The sequence below is a fragment of the Callorhinus ursinus genome, unplaced genomic scaffold (genome assembly GCF_003265705.2).
Source record: "Callorhinus ursinus isolate GAN/ISIS: 27379988/994484 unplaced genomic scaffold, GSC_fseal_2.0 scaffold10, whole genome shotgun sequence".
NCBI lineage: Eukaryota > Metazoa > Chordata > Mammalia > Carnivora > Otariidae > Callorhinus > Callorhinus ursinus.
Window position 1 is genome coordinate 19,619,757 of NW_027397072.1, and position 10,202 is coordinate 19,629,958.

The 10,202-nt window shown below is 40.6% G+C and overlaps 1 pseudogene; it reads left to right on the plus strand.

Annotated features, from left to right (window-relative positions):
- Positions 1-4,622: 4,622 nt before the first annotated feature.
- LOC112820808 (reticulon-3 pseudogene) lies at positions 4,623-6,417 on the plus strand (annotated as a pseudogene).
- Positions 6,418-10,202: the final 3,785 nt, after the last annotated feature.

Genomic DNA, 10,202 nt, shown 5'->3' on the forward strand with positions numbered 1-10,202 from the left:
TTTTTAGGGGCGCCTGGGTGGCTCAGTTGGTTAAGCGACTGCCTTCGGCTCAGGTCATGATCCCGGAGTCCCAGGATCGAGTCCCGCATCGGGCTCCCTGCTCAGCAGGGAGTCTGCTTCTCCCTCTGACCCTCTTCCCTCTCGTGCTCTCTCTATCTCATTCTCTCTCTCAAATAAATAAATAAAATCTTTAAAAAAAAAAATCTGTTTTTAAACTTTGCTTAAAACTACATGAGCTGGTGGGACACCTGGGTGGCTCAGTCAGTTAAGTGTCTGCCTTTGACTCTGGTCACGATCCCAGGGTCCTGGTATCAAGTCCCACATTGGGCTCCTCACTCAGCGAGAAGCCTTCTTCTCCCTCTGCCTGCCACCTCCCCACCGCTTGTGCCCTCTCTCTCTCTCTGACAAATAAATAAATAAAATCTTTTTTTTTTTAAATTACATGAGCTGGCAAGATACCAAAAAATACTTAGACCAAAAACAAAGTCACTGCAGGAACCCAGACCAGTAAGCATTTTTAATGCATTTTGCTCAACCCCAGTGAACTTTATCGTCTATTTTCTCTGTCTTCATATTATAGAAAAGACTCGATGGACACCTGGGTAGCTCAATTGGCTAAGCGTCCAACTCTTGGTTTTGGTTCAGAACATAATCTCATGGGTGGTGGGACTGAGCCCTGCATTGGGCTCTGAATTCAGTGGGGAGTCGGCTTGAGATTGTCTCTCTCCTTCTGCAAACCCCACCCCATTCGCCTGCTGGACTGCACTCTCTCTGTCTCTAAAATAAATAATAAATCTTGGGGTGCCTGGGTAGCTTAGTCAGTTGAGCATCTGCCTTCAGCTCCAGTCATGATCCCAGGGTCTTAAGATGGAACCCCATCTCCGGCTCCCTGCTAAGGGAAATTCTCCCTCTCCCTCTCCCCACTGCTTATGCTCTCTCTCTCTCTCTCCCTCAAATAAATAAATAAAATCTTTAAAAATAGGGGTGCTTGTGTGGCTCAGTCGTTAAGCGTCTGACTTCGGCTCAGGTCATAATCCCAGGGTCCTGAGATCAAGCCCCACATCAGGCTCCCTGCTCTGCGGGAAGCCTATTTCTCCCTCTACCACTCCCCCTGCTGTGTTTTCCCTCTCTTGCCGTGTCTCTCTCTGTCAAATAAAAAAATAAAATCTTAAAAAAAAAAAAAGTGCACTTTCAACAGGAGATGCAAAAAAATTAAATCTCATAAATATGACTCCATTAAAAAAAACAAAACACTAAAAAAATTATGAAAAACAACCAGCAGAAAAGGACAACAGAATGAGGCCTACAGATTGATATTCATATATGTAATATAAAGATTAGAAAATAATGAGCAAAAATGATGGTGAAATTTAAAAGAATGAGCTAGAAGTTACAAAAGTAGTAAGAGTTCTTAAACGTAACACTAAAACGGCAATCTATAAAAGGAAAAAAAAATTATAAATTGCCCCTCATCAAAACTTAAACTTAGGGGGTACCTGGGTGGCTCAGTCGTTGTTAAGAGTCTGCCTTCGGCTCAGGTCATGGTCCCAGGGTCCTGGGACCGAGTCCCACATCAGGTTCCCAGCTCAGCAGGAAGCCTGCTTCTCCCTCTCCCACTCCCCCTGCTGTGTTCCTTCTCTTGCTGTGTCTCTCTGTCAAATAAGTAAATAAAATCTTTCAAAAAAAAAAAATTTAAACTTAGTTCCATGGGGGCACCTGGCTGGCTCAGTCAATGGAACACGCAACTCTTGATGTCAGGGTTGTACATTCAAGCCCCACGTTCAGTGTAGAGATTACTTAAAAATAGAAACTTTAGGGATGCCTGGGTGGCTCAGATCATTAAGAGTCTGCCTTTGGCTCAGGTCATGATCCCTGGGTCCTGGGATCAAGTTCCACATAGCGCTCCTTGTTCAACAGCCTGCTTCTCCCTCTCCTTCTGCCTGCCACTCACCCTGCCTGTGTTCTCTCTCTGTCAAATAAATAAAATCTTTAAAAATAATAAAATAGGGCGCCTGGGTGGCTCAGTTGGTTAAGCGACTGCCTTCGGCTCAGGTCATGATCCTGGAGTCCCGGGATCCAGTCCCGCATCGGGCTCCCTGCTTGGCAGGGTGTCTGCTTCTCCCTCTGACCCTCCCCCCTCTCATGTGCTCTCTCTCTCTCTCATTCTCACTCTCTCAAATAAATAAATAAAATCCTTTTAAAAATAAATGAATAAATAAATAAAATAAAAATAATAAAATACTTTTAAAAATAAAAAATAAATAAAACTTTTGCTCCATGAATGATCCAGTTAAGACAATGAAAACCAAACAACAGACTGGGAGAGAAAATATTTACAAACCATGTATCTCACAAAGGACTCACCAAGAATATAAAGAGGGATACCTGATTTGCTCGATATGTAGAGCATGTGACTCTTGATCTCCAGGTTGTGAGTTCAAGCCCCATGTTGGGCATAGAGCTTACTAAAATAATAATAATGATAATATAAAAAGAATTCTCAAAATTCATTAATAAAAAATTCAAATTAGAAAATGGGGAAAAGACCACAAGATGTATTTCATCTAAGAGGACATGAATAGAGAAAATAAGCTTATGAAAACATTTCAATATCAGTAGTAGGGAAATGCAAATTAAGAACCATAATGAGGGACGCCTGGGTGGCTCAGTCAGTGAAGCATCTGCCTTTGGCTCAGGTCGTGATCCCAGAGTCCTGGGATTGAGTCCTGAATCCAGTTCCTTGCTCAGCGGGGAGCCTGCTTCTCCCTCTGCCTGCCGCTCCCCCTGCTTATACTCTCTCTCTCTCTCTGACAAATAAATAAATAAGATCTTAAAAAAAAATAATGAGTTATCAGTACATACCTATTAAAACAACTGAAATAAAAACCAGTGACAGTACCAAATGCTGGTGATGAGGCAGAAAAACTGGATATTTCATACATTGCCAGTAAGAATGCAAAATGGTACAGCCAGTCCCAATCTGAAAAACAGTTTGGCAGTTTCTTAAAAATCTAAATACAATCCAATCCAACAATTGCAATCCTAAGTATTCCAAAGAAATGAAAACTATATCCATGCAAAAACCTGTAGACCATAGTTTTGTTTTGTTCTGTTTGTTTGTTTGTTTTTTAACCCCACCCTCCAGCCTTAGACCATAGTTTACTGCAGCTTTACTTGTAATAGCCAAAAACTGGGGGGGGGAAGGGTGCCTGAGTGGCTCAGTCAGTTAAGGGCCTGCCTTCAGCTCAGAAGCCTGGGATCAAGTCCCGCATCTGGTTCCTCGCTCAGCCAGGAGCCTGCTTCTCCCTCTGCCTGCCACTCCCCATGCTTGTGCGCACGCTCTCTCTCTCCCTCTCATTCTGACAAATAAATAAAAATAAAACCTTGAAAAAAAAAATGGGGGGAATGTTCATCATAGATGAATAAACAAACTGTGGCACATCAACAACATGGAATACTACTCAGCAATAAAGGGGAATTAATTAGTGATATATGCAAATACTTGCATGAATTTCAAAGATACTACACATAAGCAGAAGGAAGGACATAATATATATTAAAGCATAAAACAATAAAATAGGAAACAATATAGAAATTCAATTAAATCAAAAGTTGAGGGGCACCCGGGTGGCTCAGTCGTTAAGCGTCTGCCTTCGGCTCGGGTCATGATTCCAGGGTCCTGGGATAGAGCTTGCACCAGGCTCCCTGCTCCACGGGAAGCCTGCTTCTCCCTCTCCCACTCCCCCTGCTTGTGTTCCCTCTCTCACTGTGTCTCTGTCAAGTGAATAAATAAAATCTTAAATAAATAAATAAATAAAATAAATCAAAAGTTGATTCTTGTAAAAAGAAAAAAAGATAAGGCACTAGCCAGACCAATCAACAGGGGTAGGCAGGAAAAAGAATCAAATTACAAATTTCAGGAATGAGAGCATAAGCATCACTCAAGATCTTACAGACTTGGAGTCAGCAGAATTCTTTCTTATTATAAAAGACCAGTTTATAAATATTTCAGGTTTTCCAGGCTACATATGGTCACATATATCCTTCTTTTTTGGGTTTCATTTTTGGTTATTGCTTTTTAACAATCCTTTAAAAATGCAAAAACTGGGGCACCTGTGTGGCTCAGTCAGTTAGGCATCTGCCTTAGGCTCAGGTCATGATCCCCGGATCCTGGGATAGAGCTTGCACCAGGCTTTCCGCTCAGAGGGGACTCTGCTTCTCCCTCTGACCCTCCTCCGTCCTGTGCTCCCTCTCACTCTCTCTCTGTCTCAAATAAATAAATAAAATCTTTAAATAAATAAATAAAAACAAAAATGCCAAAACCTTTCTTTGCTCACATATATACACAAAGAGATCATAGAGTAGATTTGGCCTATGGGCTGCTATTTGCCAACCTCTGCTATAAACATTAAAGAGACAAGAAATATAATGAACAACTTTATACCAATAAGTTCCAAAACACAGATGAAGTAGACAAATTCCTTGAACTGAAATTACTAAAGCTCACTCAAAAAAAAAAAGATAACCTGAATACCCCTATTACTGATTAAATAAATTAAACATGTAATTAAATACTTCCCCATAAATAATACACCAGGCCCAGATAACATCACTAGTGAAGTCTATCCAATATTTAAAGAAAAACAATACCAATTTTACACCAATTCTTTTAGAATATAGAAGAGGAAAGAGTCAGTCTGTCGGAGTCTGTCCTCGGAGCAGGAGGAGCGAAGGGGCTTCTGAGAGCTTGCTGCTCGATAATTTTCTTTCCCCTCCCTCTCTCCCGCCCCACATCTCTCTTCACCCCTTTCCTGCCCTTGCTCGCGCAGCCATGGCGGAGCCGTCGGCGGCCACTCAGTCCCTGGCCGTTTTCTCGGCGCCCGGCGGGAGCCCTGAATCCTGCCCCGCCCTGGGGGCGAAGAGCTGCGGCTCCTCCTGTGCGGTGCACGATCTGATTTTCTGGCGAGATGTGAGGAAGACTGGGTTTGTCTTTGGCACCACACTGATCATGCTGCTCTCCCTGGCAGCTTTCAGTGTCATCAGTGTGGTTTCTTACCTCATCCTGGCTCTTCTCTCTGTCACCAGCAGCTTCAGGGTCTACAAGTCTGTCATCCAAACTGTACAGAAATCAGAAGACGGCCATCCGTTCAAAGCCTACCTGGTTGTAGACATTACTCTGTCCTCAGAAGCTTTCCATAATTACGTGAATGCTGCCATGGTGCACATCAACAGAGCCCTGAAACTCATTATTCGTCTCTTTCTGATGGAAGATTTGGTTGACTCCTCGAAGCTGGCTGTCTTCATGTGGCTTATGACCGATGTTGGTGCTGTTTTCAATGGAATCACCCTTCTGATTCTTGCCGAACTGCTCATTTTCAGTGTCCCCATTGTCTATAAGAAGTACAAGACCCAGATTGATCACTATGTGGGCATCGCCCGCAATCAGACCAAGTCGATTGTTGAAAAGATACAAGCAAAACTCCCTGGAATCGCAAAAAAGAAGGCAGAATAAGTACATGGGAACCAGAAATGCAACAGTTACTAAAACACCACTTTAATAGTTATAACGTTACTACTTGTACTATGAAGGAAGTGCTCAGTGTCAGCTCGAGCCTGCATTCCAAGCTTCTTTTTCTTAATTTGTTTTCTTCCCTCCTTTCCCTTTACCCTTAGTATCAAGCACAAGAATTGTTGGACTAAAAAAAGAACTGATAGGACCCAAAAGAATAAAGAGAGAGTCAAATTAATAGGATAAATCAGTACCTTAATGGTGGTGGAGCTCTTACTTGTAGCTTGAAAAGGGGAGAGATTGGAGGTCAAGGAGAAAATGAAAGATAAAGCACTGCTCTTGGACTCTGCTATCCAGTTCTCAAGGACTAGTCTTACACAGCTTCCCATCAGAGTTTTGCCCTTATTTTTAAGTTAAGAAATAATGATTAACTTAAGAGGAAATTATCTGGGGACAAGAGTGGGATTCCTTCCCATGGGGTTTTTGGCAGCCCTCTAATCCCATCTTCCTGCCCCACAATGTGAGCAGCTACTCCTAATATTCCTCTTCTTCACGTAATGCTATAACTTCCAACTCTATGAATAACCCGTAGGTGATAAGAGTTCCTGATTCCCAGAATGCCATCTGGGAACCAAGAATGGAAATGGAAGGTGGGGCTGGGATGACCCTCCCCTCCTGCTCACCCCTAAGAAAGGAAAGTCTCTGCCATTTGGGAGGGTGGCAACTGCGTCTATTCTCATAGGCACCAGTTCTGAGCTTTAGTTTGAGAACTCATTCCTGAATGTGCTTTCCTCCCTCTTCCCTGCCCACCTCATCTCGAGTTTAATAAATATGGTTGTACTTTTCTTATTATGAGATAAATGTCTGTAACTGCTGTAAAAAAAAAAAAAAGAATATAGAAGAGGAAACATTTCTCAACTCATTTATAAGTCAACATTACCCTGATACTGAAACCAATAACATAAAGAAAACACAGCTATTCTTTTTATATATGGGAACACAAATGTTCATAACAAAACATTAACAACAAACAAATCAAATCCATGAATATATAAAAAGAGTGATAAATCATGACCAAGTAAGATTTACCCCAAGAATACAAAATTGGTTAAACATTTGAAACTAAAACAATCAATGTAATTCACCATATCAATATAATAAAGGAGAAAATCCATATGGTTGTCTTAGATTCAGAAAAAGCATTTGACAAATTCAAAGTAGGACTAGTAGGTAACTTCTTTAATCTGACAGAAAACATCTAAAAAGTCCTATAGATAACACAATAACAAATGGTGAAAGGTGATGGCTTTCCTCTGAATTTCAGGAACATGGCAAGAATGTCTGCTCTAATAATTTCTATTCAACATTGTACTAGGTGTCCTAGGCAAAGCAATAGTAAAGAAAAATAAATAAAAGGTGTATAGTTTTTTTTAAGATTTTTATTTTTAAGTCATCTCTATACCAATCCCAAGATGAAGAGTTACACACTCCACCAACTGAGCCAGCCAAGGCACCCCAAAGATCGACAGTTCAGAAAGGAAGAAGCAACTGTCTTTATGGGCAAACATGATGACGTCATAGGAAATCTTAAAACATCTAAAAAACAACAAAAAGCCCTGGTAGGACTAACATGTGAATTTAGCAAAGTCATAGAATAGAAGATCAATTTATAAAAATTATTTCTATTTCTATACTTACAACAACCAAATGGACATAGTTTGAAATAGTAATGATAAATTTAACAAAATATATGGAAAATCTAGGGACAATTGGGTGGCTCAGTCGGTTAAGCATCTGCGTTTGGCTCAGGTCATGATCCCAGGATCCTGGGATGAAGTTCTGCATCGGGCTCCTTGCTCAATGGGGAGCCCACTTCTCCCTCTGCCTGCCACTCTCCCTCTCCCTCTCTCTCTCTCTGACAAGTATAAATAAATATTTTTAAAAATATGGAAAATCTATATAGTGAAAACTAAAAAGTGTTGCTGAGGAAAAACTAAACAAGTGGAGAGGTTTACCAGATACTTCCTATTGTTAGGATGAAAATTATCCCCAAATTAATCAATAGATTCAGTCAATTCCAGTAAAAATCCCAGAAGACAATTTAGAAATTTAAGAAACTGAATCTAAAATTTACATGAAGATGCAAAGAACCTAGAATCACCTAGGGGCGCCTGGGTGGCGCAGTTGTTAAGCGTCTGCCTTCGGCTCAGGTCATGATCCCAGGGTCCTGGGATCAAGCCCCGCATTGGGCCCCCTGCGGGAAGCCTGCTTCTCCCTCTCCCACTCCCCCTGCTTGTGTTCCCTCTCTCGCTGTGTCTGTCTCTGTCAAATAAATAAATAAAATCTTTAAAAAAAAAAAAGAACCTAGAGTCACCTAAACAATCAGGAAAAGAACAAAAGTAGAGAACCATACTACCTCATTTTTAGTCTTCCTATTAAGTTATAATAATCAAGGCAGTGTAAATATATAGTCATACAGCTCAATGGAAATGAACAGAAAGTCCAGAAAGAGACTCACACATATGGTCAACTGATTTTTGTCAAGAGGTCAAGGTGATTAACAGGGAAAAGGATACTTTTCAATAAATGATGCTAGAATGACTGTATATTCCTATGCAAAAAAAATAAACCTTGACCATTAACTCTAGATTGACTATAGACTTAAACACAAGGCTAAAACTATAATTTTTTGTTTTTTAGAATAAAGCCTAAAAGAAAATCTTTGTGATTATAGGGTAGGCAAAGATTTCTTACAATAGACACAAAAACATAAACTATAGATGTTGATAAATTGCGCTCTTTGAAAGACACTTTTTTTTAAGGTTTTTTTTAAGATTTTATTTATTTATTTGACAGAAAAAGTACAAAAACTGGGAGTGGCAAGTAGAGGGAGAAGCAGGCTCCTACTGAGCAGAGAGCCCCATGCGGGGCTCGATCCCAAGACCCTGGGATCATGACCTGAGCCAAAGGCAGACACTCAACAACTAAGCCACCCAGGCACCCCTGAAAGACACTTTTAAGACACATTTTTACAAGGAAAGTCACAGGCTGGGAAAAAGTAAACATAAAAACAGAAATAATGATATAGAATATAAAAACTTAACAGAAAGGATAAGCAATGACAAAATTAGGTTTGATTTTGTTTTTTAATTTTACTTTTTTTATTATTTTTAAGATTTTATTTATTTGACAGAGACACAGCGAGAGAGGGAACATAAGCAAGGGGAGTGGGAGAGGGAGACGCAGGGTTCCCACTGAGCAGGGAGCCGGATGCAAGGCTCGATACCAGAAACCTAGGATCATGACCTGAGCGGAAGGCAGACGCCTAACGACTGAGCCACCCAGGCGCCCCTTTACTTTTTTTAAAAAACTGATTTATTTAGGGGCATCTGGGTGGCTCAGTCGGTTGAGTGTCTGCCATTGGCTCAGGTCATGATCCCAGGGCCCCAGGGGGGATTGAGGCCCATGTCAGCCTCCCTGCTCAGCAGAGAACCTGCTTCTCTCTCTCCCTCTGCCACTCTGCTCCCCCTGCTTGTGCTCACTCTCTCAAATAAATAAATAAAATCTTAAAAAAAAATTGATTTATTTGAGAGAAAGAGAGTATGCAGGAGTCAGGGGTGGGGGCAGAGGTGGAGGATGTGGAGGGAGATAATCTCAAGCAGACTCCCTGCTGAGCACAGAGCCTAACTTGGGGCTTGATCTTATAACCCTGAGATCGTGACCTGAGCTGAAATTGAGTCAAAAGTTCAACTCACTGAGCCAATCAGGTGCCCCTAATTTTACTTCCGATGGAGCTCAGGTGAGATACTGCAACTCTATAAGGAGGTCCTCAGGGAAGAGATGATAGTGATCCAGTATGCACAGGGTGAGTTCCAAGAGGCTATATTTTTAAGAAGCATGACACTTTGAATAAACACTGAATCATGGGACAAAATCAGGATTGGTGACATTAGTGTTCTGTACTGTCCAATATGATTACTACTATCCACATATGGCCATTTAAATTTAAATTTAAAAACTAAAAATCTAGTTCCTTAGATATACTACCTGTATTTCAAGTATTCAGTAGCAAAATGTTGCTAGTAGTTAATGTATTAGACAGTGCAGAAACAATTCCATTATCTCAAAAAGTGCTATTGGACAGCTCTTGGCCTAGATATTCATCTTGAGGTAAGGGAAATGCTCAAAGATGATGACTGTATTTGTAAACTGAACTGTATGGTTGGAAGGGATACCAACTAGAAAAGGTGATGTAGGATCAGGAGCAGATTCCTGAGGGTCACCTATCATTTTTCTATGTCAATTCAAGAAGCATTTACTGCCCCCTAGTATGCACCTGTGTAATAGCTACTGTATAAAGTGCTCTGGAGAATATCTAATAAATACATGACTCAGTTTGTACCCTTAAGGAGCTTATAGTGGCTTATAACTAAAAAGCCAACAGATTCAATCCTGGGTTTTGGCACCCCAAAACAAACAAACAGAAAACTAACAGAGAAAAGAATTAAAGAGCAAATGAAATAAAAAAGCTAGTAGGAGGAAGGAAATAATAAAGATTCAAGTGGAGATTTAAAAAAATAGAGCATACAAAAACAATGGAGAGAATCAATTAAGTTGAAAGTTGGTTCTTTCAAAAGAGTAACAAAACTTTAGCTAGACTGACCAAGAAAAAAGGGGAAAAAACCCAATTATT